The 13,928-nt window shown below is 47.0% G+C and overlaps 1 long non-coding RNA gene across 1 annotated transcript in view; it reads left to right on the forward strand.

Annotated features, from left to right (window-relative positions):
* Window positions 1–2,376: 2,376 nt before the first annotated feature.
* Window positions 2,377–13,928, forward strand: part of LOC140599661 (uncharacterized) — a 45,602-nt gene continuing 34,050 nt past the window's right edge. Inside the window, exon 1 of the long non-coding RNA XR_012002563.1 lies at window positions 2,377–2,712. This is a non-coding gene — a long non-coding RNA (uncharacterized lncRNA). The remainder of the gene's footprint in view (window positions 2,713–13,928) is intronic.

Here is a 13,928-nt window from a genome sequence, read left to right on the forward strand (position 1 = left end):
TGGCCCGTAGTTTTTTCTAGGGGACTATGCTTTGTTCTAAGATATATCTTTCTTAGTTTATTAGAATTAAGATATCTTCCTTTATGAGTGAAAATATATGGTAGGATTTTTGTTGAATCTTCTCACTTGGTTAAATAAAAAACTGGCAACAACCCCATAATTTTTAACGTCCTCTTTTAAAAATATACTTTTTATAGATCTGTGATATACAAGAGACAGGGAGCTGATACAGAGGACAGATTAAACACTTGATGAGTCCTCACCTAATCTTGATTGCTGTATTTTGTGTGAAAGAGTATACTTTGCCACAGATGCCTGGCTTTCCTGTCTGCAAAAGGGGGGCAGAGACCAGGCTGTCTAGTTTTATGGAGATCAACTGAGAAGATGACTGAGATAAGAAGATCCCATGAGAACTGAGGTTGGCTGGAAAATGGCCTCCAAAAGAGATCTACTTCCTAATCCATGGAACCTGTGCTGGTCACCTTATGTGGAAACAAAATGGGGGGAGGTGTCTTTGCAGATGTGATTAAGTTAAGGATCTCGAGAGGGGGAAACTGTCCTGCATTATCCACATGGACTCTAAATAAAATCACACATAGCCTTATAAAAGGGAGGAGAAGGAGACTGAGACACAGAGGAGAGGGAGATATGAAAGCGGAGCAGAGAGAGATTGGAAGATACTGTCTCTGAAGACTGGAGTGATGTGGTCACAAGCCAAGGAATGCCAAGGACTCCCAGAAGCCATGACAGGAAGGGGAATGGATTCTGCCCTTGGACTTCTGGAGAACATGGCCCTTTTGACATCTTGATTTCTGCCCAGTGATACCAACCTTGACATTCACATTCTATGAGAGAATAGTTTCTGTTGTTTTAAGCCATCAACTTTGTGGTCATTTATCACAACAGTCCTAGGTGACTAACAACAGGATTCCGGACTCTTTTAAGCTCCTTTAGGCTAGGGATTAATCCTATGTTTTCTTCACTGCCCCTATAATGCCTGTCCTCAGCGTGGACATACTTAGCTGCCCATGCCTATAGATGGTGATGACTTGGCACCGTTCTGCTATTTAATGGCAAATCTTCCGAGTCTTCTCTTTTAGGGCCTACAAATACTTCCTGCTAACCTGGATTGTTGGGGACATGTGCCCATGGCTCTTTCTCAATTTCATTTCTGTAAACATCAGACTGTCTCCTTGATGTGACACAGAGATATTCTTTCCAAGGCAGTGGTTAAGACTCGAAAGAACCATATTTTTTAGTAGAATGAGAAATAGGATTCCATGCCCTGTCCCCCTTCTAAACAGTGCTGTGAAAGCATACCTTTGCTTGGTTCAGGTCCCTTCTGAGTACGAATTTGTTTCCTGTTTTGCTTTTCAACCCAGTAAGTAACTGTGAGGGCTTGAATTTCATCTCTCTCATGTCGGAAGTCCTAACCTCCAAATGTGACCTTATTTGGAAATAGGGCCACTGCCCTTGTTATCAGTCAAGATAAAATAATTAGGGTCTGCCCTAACCCAGTGTGACAGGCAGCCTTACGAAAAGGGGACATTTGAACAAAGACACACAGACCCAGGGGGAACATCATGAAAGCAGAGATGGGGTAACACATCTACAAGTCAAGTAGCACCACAGATGGCCAGCCAACCAGGCAAATCTGGGGGAGAGGCTTGGGGCAGATCCCCATCTCCCAGTGTTAGGATGAACCAAGTTGGCAGATACTCTGATCTTGGACTCCTGACTTCCGGAACTTTCAGACAATACACTGCTGTCATTCAAGCTGCTCAGTGTGTGGTACTTTGTTATGGCCTGAGTCAACGAGTACAGTAACTCCAGCCCGCGAGTTACGTGGGGTCTTGTAGTGAGCAGCTAAACCAAAGCAAGTGAGCGAGCACGAGCACTAGTGTGCAGGGCGGGAGTGAGGTGAGGCCTTGATGTCTGAGTAGCAATCCCTCCACATCCAGCAATTTGTCTGGTGCCTGCGATAAGAGGATCCGTGGAGTCTCACAGCCACCTCCCCGGCCTAATCCCTCCCTGGGGATCCAGCCTCTCCCTCCGAATGGGGTCAGTGAAGGAAAGGCGGTTCAGTCCTGCCTTGCAGGTGGCCCTCCCCTCCCCTCTCCCTCTGGTCGCTCCCCCTTCCCCCCGTTGTTTCCAAGTGCCCAGCCTTGTCAGAAGAGAGGGGACCATCTGGTTAGTCCTTGTTTACTGCACACCCTGCCAGTTTGAGCTTATTAATCATATTTACCCAAGTATCTTAATTACTCCCTGTCTAGCAACTTGCTTTGCACTCAGCTGTTGACCTCTCTTTTTTTTTTTTATTCCTTTCTATCATTAATCACAGGAGCAGCGCGCGTACAGGAATTCCTGCCGCTTGGATTCCGCTGGCACCGCGACCACTCCCCGAGAGGAGCGGCTGGAGTTCACGGCTGGTTCCTGACAAACTTCCTAATTAATCTGCTGAAGATCAGAGGGGGACTAATAGGAGCTGAAGACTGTGCCGGGCCCGTCCCTCCGCCCTTTCCCCGGGTGTGTGCGTGCGTGTGCGCGCCTGTGCACGCTTGCAGGGCTGAGCTCGGCAGGAGGCAGAGCCTCAGCGGCGACTCAGCACAATAGCCCTCCTGCTGCTGCCACCTACCTTCCCTGCTGTGGGAGAAGGACTTTTGTCCTCTTGCTTGCAAGTTTGGAGGAGCGCCCCCCCCCTTCTGCTGGCAGGTGCGCGGTGGGAGGACCCCGTCCAGCCACCCTTGCCGCGGGCCGGAGCTGGGGCCCGGCGCAGGCAGGAGCTTCTCCCTCGCGGAGGGTGGATTCGAGCTTCCTCCCGGGGCCCCCCGGATCCGCGGGCCCAGGGGCGGCGAGGCAGCGGGACGGCGGGGAACAGCCCGCGGAGCACAGGCGGGCGCAGCGAGGGCAGCGCCCCTGGTGGGCCGGCCCGGGCCCTCGCAGGCCCCGCGCGCCCTCGCTTCCCTTGGGCGGGAGGCAGGGGTGCGGCAGGGCCCGCGTCTCCAGGCCGGGAGACACCATTAAGGAGCATAATTTGTTGATCCAGGCTCTCCTTGCGTTTCAGTGCAGAGTGGCATCGTTTTCTTTATGACCTCGTAAAGTCACAGCCGAGAGGCCGATTTGGAAAACAAACTGCCTCAGGTTGACAGATAATTAGATACAGGGGACATATTATATGCCTTTGCATATAAATGTGCTCCGAGGCGTGTTGGTTCATCTGAAGTTGAGGTTAAAGGCGCGCCAGGTATTCCTGACACATCAGGATATATATTTTCATACGGTCTCGGGCGCTGTGTTGGTTTTATAGCCCTTTCATCCTGGCGCTGACTGATGGGGAGCAAGCGCGAGCCCACTTCCAGGAGCGCGGCTGCGGCGGCCCCTGGAGCCTGGGGAGCCCTCCCCCGCCCCCCCCCGCCCTCCCCCAGCCCTCCCTCTGCCCCGCCCCGCCCCGCCCCCGCCGCTGCCCCAGGGGCAGTTCTTGGGCTCCCAGCTCCCACGCTGCGCCAAGGGCCAGTGGCCAGCTGGGGGCGGTGTGGGGGGCACGGGGTAGGCAGGATCCATTTATCTTTTCTTCTCCCCCAATCTTTTTTTTTTTTTTTTGCATTCTGATGAGTCCAATTGGTTATCAAATAGGAGCCTGTCAAGACTGGGCCAGACCCCGGTGGCATTCTCTCCTAGGGGCAAGGAAAGTGATGGGAGTGAGTGAGCGAGCGGCTCTTTTCCAGAAGGTTCTGTGGACTGTGGGGTCTGCAGTGTGGCAGCTCGGCCGTGCTGGGAAAGCTCCCCTTTCCCCTGGATCCGGTCTGGGGGAGCAGAGCCAGAGTCTGGGGCCAACCCGAGGAGGTTGGTTCTGACTTTCCCCTGCAGCTTCAGGTGGCTGGGCTGGGGACATGTGTCCCTGCACACAAAGTTCCAGGCAAATTCATCCCCACCAAAATGTAAAGAGCTTAATTTAATGCCCTTTGGGAGTAATTTCAATTTAAAAGTGGCATTACAGCCAGTGGCTGAAAGAATGGTTTAGCGGTTAGTCATCTTCCGTTTGGGCAAGTCACTTAATCTCTTGGAGTCTGTTGCTTCATCTTAAAATATGAATAAGGAGTAGTAGTCACCTTATAACATGGAGGAGATTAACTTAGATAACACTTGTCGCACAGCGCTTCACGCAGAGTACCTAGTCCGTCCGTGTTAACTGTTTTTAATGATGAAGATTAACAGAGCTCATCCTCATAAAACAAGATCAGAGAGGAGAGTGGCTCGGCCCCAAGGAAGGGGCTGTGGGACAGGCCTGTCCTCAGCACAGTGTGGAGGTGGCAGCTGGCTAGTGAGCTGGAAGGAGCCCTGATTCTTGGGAGGTCTGGTGCCGGCTCTGCCTCTGATTAGCTGTGTAATCCCGGGCATTTCACTCACTCTCTCCCACTCATTAGGCTTCTCATCCGTAAAATGAGGGGCCCTCTGGGGGCCGCGGGGGCCAGCGGCTGACCCCTGGCTGGCGGGTGGGGTGGGCCTGGGGGGGGGGGCACTCTCCTGTCCTCTGCCTGGCCTCTGCGAGGCCTGCTGTCATCCTGGCTTCTGGAACAGGCCTGCAGGGTTTTTCAGGCCGAATTAGAGGGCCGGGGGCACCTATTAAGACTTCAGGGAGATGGTTGAACAGTTCTCAGCTTGAAAGGATCCTCCTCCTTAAATCTTGCCAGGGGTCTATTAGAAAAGGACAGAGGGGGAGGGAATGAAAGGAGAGAGAGAGAAGAGGAGAGAAAGAGAAAAGGAAGGAGAGGGAAAGATAATAAACCCCATAGGCCAGCCCTAAGGCCTGTTGAAGGAGATGGCATAAATAGAGTTGCTGTCACTTTGATGAATTAAATCCTCTGTTAATTAGGATGCATCGATTTAAGGGTTGTCCAAGCAGATAGTCCTTTCCCCCTTCCCAGCAAGTCACCACAGAGGGAGGAAGCCAGAGAGGGATGGCTTTCTGTGTTCCTTGCCTGATTGTGGGTTTCTCTAGCAGGCTTCATTAATTAGCCCAGAACATCGTCACTCCACTTTTCTCGGGGTGCCATTCTTCTTCTTCTTTTTTTTTTTTGGTTGCATCTTGGCAGTGGACTCCACAGGAGCTTTCTGGAGAAAAGACTGCCTTTGAACCCTACTCTTCCTGGAATACCGCTCCACAGGGTGGTCTGTTGATTTGGAAAGGGTCAGGAAAGGGTGAGTGGTCGGGTGGAAGGACATATATGTTGATCTCTGGGCCTGAGAGACAGTGTCAGGGATGATTGAAAGTCAGCAGGGCAGCTCACATCCAGCTCTGAGTTGACCCGATGTCAAAGGGACTCTCCGTATTGCCCTGGGAGGTCATTAAAACCTCAAAAAGAGAACAGAGTGAGGGTGCCTGTCTTGCTCTGTGGGCAGCCCTCTCTCTGGAGCCCTAGTTTCCTGGAGCCATCACTGGGCTGGCTGGCTGGAAGCCATCCTTGTAAATCACCCAGCTGTCCCTTAGGGCAAATCGCATTGGGTCCCAGGAATCTGAAGTTCCAGTGGCCTGTTCTGGATTCCATTTCCAAAAATGAAAAGACATCGTTCACGAGGACTCGGAAAATCTGAGTGTAGATTGAGTATTCCCTGAGTATTAATGGTTCAGCATTTTATAATACTGGATTAATGAGTGAAAATACCTTGGAGGAGCAAGACCTAAAATCAGCAAAGTGATTCATCTTCATTTGACCCCTTAGCTCCCCAGGGGGCCATGACTCAGGCCAAGGAATCATGTTCCTCAGGGCCTGGAGGACACCATAGAGATGAGCTTCTCAATGGCTTCCTTTTGATTCAACTTCCAGAGTTGTTTTATAAACAAAACAGAGTCTGTAAGAGAAGTCTCTCAGGTTTGGTCTTTCCTATCAAAACTCTAAAAATCCTGGTGTGACTAAAGGAAGGGAACTCTCACGTAGACTCTCCCTTGATTCCCCACAGCCCCATATATACTTATATGCATGCATCCTCATGCTCATGCAGAAAATGTCTTTCTGGAATTGCCTCCGCAGTTGAGTGAGAAAAGAGTTTCCTTGGTAAAAAGAAAAAAAAAAAAAAGAATTTCTTTCCTTGGTTTGAGGAAGAAGAATAAACTCATAAGATGGAACCGTGTGCTTGAGTGTGTTCAGAATTGTAGACTCGCTGACTCTTACCCAGCTGAGAGGATTTGCTCTGTTTCTGCCCTGGGTCTCAGATCACACGTTTCCCTGGCTGCAACAGGAGAATCTCTACCTGGATCATCTGATCACAGGCCAGAATCTCTCTGTTCCCCCATTGTCCTCTGTAAGGGGGTCTGTTGGGGCCACAGCACTGAAGTTCCAACTCCTGGGGAACCTGCCTTTTCCTTTCTCTGTTTCCAGGCCAAAGGGGATCTGCAAGGGAGGGGTCAAATTTGTCTTAGCAGGTTGGGCAAGCCAAAGGAAAGAGGTGGAGAGAGGGAGCAAGACAAAAATTGGAAACAGAGAAAATAACTAGAAAGAAAGAAGGAAAAATGCAAGAGGCCGAGGCAAGAAGAGAGAAGAGGAAAAGAAAAGAGATTGCCAAAGAGGAAGTGAGCGTGCAGGCGGGAGGTAGAGAAGAAGCAAGGAGAAAGGAGTGGAGAGGCGAGAGAATGGATGGCATGTTGGGGGGAGGCCCGAGACTGGAAATCAGAAGGAAGAGAAGGGATCAAGCAGGTGCTAGGAACAAAAAGGGGGGGGGGGCGTTGGTTGGGAGGGGAGAGGCGAGAGAGGAAGGCAAGGAAGAGGAGAGCAGCCAGGGGGTGGAGGAAGAGGGGGAGCGAGAAAGTGCTGTGCTGTGTGGATTATTGTGTGTTTGTCATCTGGAATGGTATAAGCTGTAGGTACAGCATCTCCTGCCCATGATTTATGGTCCCTGTCAGGCAGGGAGCGCGCTTTGTCTGCTGTAGCGTGGAGGATGAATGCATTGCTGTCATCCCAGCCTGGCCAGCCTTTCTCTCTCTCTGCTCCGAACGCTCGCTCCCCATTTCACGCCAGTGAACATAAACAATCTTTTGTAAACCTGACAGTCACACTTGCTTCTTTGGAAACATAAAGCAGAAATGTATGACTCGGCTTTCATTACCCAATTTCCTACGCTATATAAAAACACTCAGGAAAGACATGTAAGTGGTCACGAAACCTGGGAAATTGGAAGTGTCCTGGAGGGGGAAAGAAGAAAAAAAGGTGGAGGGGGGAGGAGGGGCGTTTGGGGGGTGGGACACTGGTGAGGAGAGGAGATGATGTGTCTAACCCCACCACATCCTTCCCAGAAAATGCTGTCTGATAAACTGGGCCATCCAGACACATAATTATATTATGTTTCTGAATAATAGACATTTCCTGCCTGAAATGTTGCCTTTTTTCCCCCCCTCCCTCCCTCCTTTTAACCCAGAGTGCAGTAATGAAACAGTCTTGAGATCAAAGCTGGCTGATAATGTTGCTTTGTTTTTTTTCTCCTCTTTCTGCTTTGCATTTTTCTTCTCTACTAGCCATTCGGCTAACTCCACTGAGTCAAAAGTGTAACTTATTTTTAAAGAGCTATTAGGGTGCAGATTGCAGTAACTTCTCTTAGCTGGAATGTCTCAGCTGGGACATTGAGACCCGGTGGAGAATCTGTATCCATCCTTGAGTCCTCGAGCCTCACCGGCCAGAGCAGGTAAAGGCAGCCCGTTAGGACCTAGGGCTGGCGGGAGGCTCCAAGACACGCTAGCGGCTGGCCTAGAAGCCACTGGACACCTTCCCAGGCTTTTCTTCTGAGATGGATGACTTCTCTTCCTGCCTTCAGTTATATTCAGTTGTAGTCTCCTATCCAGTAGAGGGCAGAGGACCCAGAGGTGCTCTGGTCACTTCCATTGTGCTGGGGTCCTGGCATCTAAAGTCTGGCATACAGAGTTCCTGGTGAGGTTACTTTGGTGGCATTTTAGGCCAGTGAGGTTCCTGACTGTGGATCTGTGAAATGAGAGCTGTTCATAATTACTGTAATCGCTTCCTTCTTTCAGACCAAAATCTTTGAGAGGCATGTGAGTTGCTTTAATTTCTTCGACTGTCTGCTTTTGAACATAAGGGGGCCTTGGAGTATCTACTGAAGAGTAGAGCACAGTTTCATGGACTGGAATATTATAATTCAAAATTATTTTGAATACCTACTAGGTGCCCACACTATATTAAGGTCTATGAAGTGCATGCTCTCAAAATGGTTTTTGTTTAATTGGAAAGGTTGTGATATATAGAGGTAGAGAGCTTGACCAGAAAGATCTAATTTAGACATGCATGCCTCCTTTTCTTCTCTCTCTCCCACCCCATCCATGCCCAAGTTTATTCATTATTCTTCCAAGATTGTACTCTCATTGACCTCCTCCATAAAAACCTTCTGCTCTCTGCAACCCCTGGTGAGTGGTCTGTCCCCCCCCAAATGTCCAGAACTTATTGTCTGTTCCTCATCTGTGGTGATTAATCATATGCTGTCTTGTGCTATTCTCACATTGTTTTCACGTCTTTGTGCGTACTATCCCTTGGGGTCGAGATTTTCATCATGTCTCATTGCTTTTGGTATCTCCCTAGCAATCAATGTGGGGATTTGCTATAAAATATACCCAAGACTTTTGGAAAGTATAGATCCCAAGACTTTTTCAGATTCCCCAATTTGTCCCAATATATAAGGGCAGTTTTGTATAGATTTCTAACTTTTTCCCTAACAATATGTTCATAAAGAGTTATGTTTAATTTAAAAATACTAACATAACAATTTAAACATCTTTTAAACTCATTCAACAGCCATCTATTTTGCACAGCGCAACATAGTTTTCATTATTTCAAAAGAATTCCAGCATGCATGGTGAGCATAGAACATGAGAGCACATGGAGATTAGGTGATGGGCGGTGGCTAGTCTCATCTACCTGCCGAATTGGTCCTTTCTGCTACTAACCTTTCACCATCATGATTCTCACTGGTACCTCAATAAAATTTTATTTTATTTTTTCTAGTTTTGGGACTGTGTGTTAGCTCACATATAGAGAAAACCACTAAGGAAATCTACGAAGCATCTCTGCAGTTGGTGCCCCAAATCTGGTGATTAATTGGAAATTAAATCATCCCTGAACAACACTTGCTTACCCTTCTCTCCCACCCAGGGGTCCCCATTCCCTTTTTTTTCTTCTTTCTTTCATTTCATGGTACAAGGTTTATTTGGTGGTTTGGTTGGTACAGTCTTATTTGTAATCTAAGGAGGTAGCATAGTGTAGTGAAAACACATAAGCTTTGGCTTCAGACTGGGTTTCACCATTTTACTAGTTATGTTGTCTCAGACAGTTGACTTCTTTTTTTGTGTATTTTTTGCAGATGACTGCTTTGAAGCTCAGTTTTCTCATCTATAAAATGGGCAGTATAATAACTCACTCACCCAGTGAGGATGAGACCTGTAATGACTATTGCATAGTAGATACTTATGTTCATTTCTTTTATCTCTCCATCGTCTACTATAGATAGAGCCCCCATTTCGTGACACTTAAACATAGGGCTTCAGGAAACCTCAATGCTCAAATCTCAATGCTGGCAAAACTTAGGTAGGAAATAAACAGGCAGCGTGCTGAGCACTCCTAACCGAGATATATATAGACTCTGATACAGGCTTGGATTGCTCTGGTGCTCTGGAGGAGCCCTTCCTCTGTTATTGTTAGGCGTGCACATTGGACAAACAAAGTAAGCACAATGAGATGAATTTAATACCTGCCAGGCAGCAGAACAAATGTCGTTGATCTTGCTGATACTATATAAAAAGCACAAAAGTGGATCTAGTTTGGTCCTATGGCGATTTATAATCCTTTTGCCATACTAGGTAATTTTCACTAGGACAGACATTCTTTTGCCCACTGGGGGCTGAGACACCAAATTATACAAGCTGCTTATACCACATCATTAGCAGACAGCCTTAGAAGTGGGGCTTCTCATGTGCCCAGAATCAGGAGAGTATAAAGCAAAGAGGGAGTAGTTGAGAATACAGTTGGACTCTGTATTAAGAGCATCCAATATATAGAAAGCACAGATCCTCTCTCACTTCTAAGCCTCCCCCACCTCCGCCGCCACAGATAAAATGAAGAGAAATTATTCATAGGACAGAAGAAGAATTTCTTCCCTTTTAATGATTCTTAGAAGTAGCCAGCTTCCTGAGTGGGTGTACAGAATAATTTACATTCAACTGAATAGGTATCACATTTTATAGAAGAATTGGGGAAGACAGAGAAATGACATTGGAATGTGCTGTGTTAGGGCTATGAGATGACAGATCTCATTCCCAACTGCCAAAAGTAGAGAGCATTTATTTTGAGGAGACTTAAGATGGTAATAATGCTAGCATGTTCCCAATAGTTGGCCAGCTAGGTCTTCTCTAAAATCTTGTCTGGGGCCATGGAAAAGAGATTTGTGTAGGTATCTCAGCCACACCTTTGGCTTTCAAACCCTAAAGCTGACTGGCCATTGCCAACGTTCAAGACTTAGGATAGGAAGGCCCAACTTTGCCAGTGAGGAAAGCCTGGCTTCTTTCTCTCATTATTATTATTATTTTTAAAGATTTTATTTATTTATTCATGAGAGAGAGAGAGAGGCAGAGACACAGGCAGAGGGAGAAGCAGGCTCCATGCAGGGAACCCAACATGGGATTCGATCCCGAGACTGCAGGATCAGGCCCTGGGCTGAAGGCAGGCGCTAAACCGCTGAGCCACCCAGGGATCCCCCTTTCTCTCATTATTAGATGGCTGCTAAAGCTGATGGCTATTGTGAATAAACCCGGCATTAACTCTTGCTCTGCAGTTCTCATCTTGTTTGGATCATGGAAGTCAATGCTTTCTTCTCTACTGGCTTTCTGCTACTGTGGAAGACAGCACCCCAAAACTTAGTGGTTATTATCTCACAGTTTCTGGAATTTTGAAACAGCTTATATGGGTGGTTCTGACTCAGGACTTTTCCTGAGGTTCCAGTTAAGACATTGGCTGAGGCTATAGTCATCTGAAGGCTTGACTGGGCCTGGATGATTCCTTTCCAAGCTAGCTCAGTTCCTCACCAGGCCTCAGTTCATCTTACTGTCGGCAGGAGGCTTCGGTTCTTTGCCAGATGAACTCCCTCCACAAATATGCTGGAATTTCCTGACAACATGGCAGTTGGCTTTCCCAAGACCAAGTGATCCAAGATAGCAAGGAGGAAACTACCATGTCTTTTGCGACATAGTCCTGGGAGTCACACACCCACTCTTGCCACATTCTGTTTGTTGAAAGTGAGTTGCTATGTCCAGCTTATTCTCAAGGGGAGAAAGATTAAGGTTGACTTCCTGAAGAGACATATTAAAAATTCCTTGTATTTTTCTACTTCTATCCTTATACATTTATTTAAATATCATAGCATTGGACCTTTACCTCCATTCCTAGACATTTCCATTTTCATACTATAAACTTAGCAAAATGGGATGTTGAAATTGAATAAGAATATAAAATACAAATAAACGCTTTTACAGATACTTATTAAGTATGCAAAACCAAACAGAGCAGAAGTGTGGTCTTGAATATTTTCCCTTCATGTTCCTTTTATGGCTTACGCTGGGTGAGGCCCTTCCCCTATCTTTTAGGTTTTTTTTTATAGACTTTCTTCATTGCCCAGGGACCTTTAATTTGTGTTTAAATTTATGGTCATTTATTTGGAAAATATTTGAGAAATATGCATTGCCATCTTGATGAGGATGTTAATGGAAGTTTTTGAATATTAAATCACAGGGAAGGTACAGTTTCCATAACAGAACCTCTTCTTTGTTTGCTTCAGGGATCTCTTGCTCCAAATGTAGCGCCGCCTGAGTCAGCTAAGATGCTGCCAAACTTGACTTTGGCCAACAGACCAGTTTTATTGAGTATCAACACAGGGATTGGTCATTTACTGGATGGCTGAAAGTATGTTTTGGCCATTATTAGCAGGGGTTCCACACTAAAACTGGTGACTTTTAACAGGCCACTGAACCTAGGATGGCATTCAAATACATGAGGTTGGCCGTATATAAAGTTTTCCCAAGTCCCCAGGTTCACTCATTCAATCATCCATTTATTCAACACATGTTTATTAATCCCCACTTTGTGTCAGGCATCATGCCAAAGTAAGATGGCAAAGAGTTTCCAAATAAGTGGGAGAAAGTATTAATATGAGGAAGTTGGTGCTGGATATTTTTACCAACAAAGAGCTGGCCGCTAGACTGATGTTCAGAAATTCCAGAAGGCAGTGACTAATTAAAGAGAGGGACCCAGGACACTTTTTAAGACCTTGGCATAGAGGCCCAGATATAAGAACTGCATTCAGGGTGGGGCTAGCTGCCAGAGATAAGGGAGACATCCAATTATCAGACCTGAGGTCAAATTAACAGCAAGCGAGACTCCAAGCTAAGTCTCTGAGCTTGGCAAGCATCAAGTTTTCCAACTGCGAGGAGAGTTCACTAGGAGAAACCCAGAGCCCAGCTGGGCCCAACACATCCCAGTTGCTTTCATGTGGTGGGGATTCACCAGGATGCTCTGCAAAGGAGAGAGAATGAGGAAGGAAAGGAAGGCGGTGTGATGAGCTGAGAGAACTCAATGGGTCAGGACAGGATCCCAGGTGTATCCCCAACACCTCCCCCACAAGGCCCTGCTGCTCAGCCACCTACAAAAGAAATCCTCCTGCCTCCTGATGCAAAGGCAGAGGAGGAGGCCTCAGGGGAGGCTTAGAAAGGGGTACCCTGTCTTGGCAGATCAGACGGGCATAAAGTCCCCTTGAGGCTCAGGGAGGTTTCCACCCTCCTCTCAGGCAGAGGCAAGCTCCTTCTCCTCAGGGGGTTCATTTCAATGTTAATGAGACTAAGAAGGTGGGCAAAGTTGTTTTCTTCTAAAAATTCCATTTCACCCTTCCTTGCTCTCTGAGCGAACCTCTCTGATTTAGATTCACTGTGTTTAATTAAAGCTGGGTTTGTTTTTTCTTCCTCCTTGGCTCTTTCCACTTCTTGCCAAATCCTCTCCCCCTCCCTCTGCTTGAGCAGACTGTGTTCCTCAGGCTGTCCCCCAAAAGCCCCAGTCCTTGCGGGGGGTGGAAACCTCTGGAGGTCAGCAGAGCGGGGCTTTGTTTTTTCTGCATTGCCATCTAGGATGAAAGAAACGTTTTGCACTAGATGGTGCTTTGGATGAGCATACTCCTCATTTTAGGTGAACCTGAAAACCCAGGTAGGAAAAACTTGGGTTGTCTGAAGACTAATCAACTAAGAGAGGAAAGTTTCTTGATCTATAAGAGAAGAATGGGACAGAAAATGGGAGGAGACGGTTCTCTTTTTTAGGGAAGTATTTAGAACAAGTATTTCCCATCAGACAAGTATTTAGAACAAATTTCCTTTAAACGGCTAACTCCTCTACTGCATTTCAAATAGCATGTAATCAACAAAATGAAGACTATAAAATATTGTAAGAGTCGAGGCCAGTGTTAGCTACCGTTTATGTGTCTGGTCCCATGGAAGTGCTTTTGTAGATCCAGTGAAATTTTTACTGAAGCTTTATATTATTTTACCTATTTTACATATGAAGACATCATGACTCAGAGGGGTTAAGATTCGTTTGGAGGTTCATATAGCTTGCAAATGATAGAACTGAAATTTGCATCTGGATTTGTCCAGTGCCCAAATCCCACATTTTCTTGTTCTATCCAGAAAGGACCTCAAAGGTCACCTAGATCTGAGCAATTCAGACTGTACTGATTTCTCAGAGTCTACAATGGCAATCTGGGGGCAGGAAGAAGAGGAGTGCTGGCTGTGAGGCCTTTCACATTGGGAGTCTCCAATGTCCAGAGGAAGGTGTGGAAGGTGTACTAGCAAGCTCCAGCCACAACTGGCTAGTCAGAGCTCTTGATATGGCTTGACTACT

The sequence above is a fragment of the Vulpes vulpes genome, chromosome 7 (assembly GCF_048418805.1).
Source record: "Vulpes vulpes isolate BD-2025 chromosome 7, VulVul3, whole genome shotgun sequence".
NCBI classification, from domain to species: domain Eukaryota; kingdom Metazoa; phylum Chordata; class Mammalia; order Carnivora; family Canidae; genus Vulpes; species Vulpes vulpes.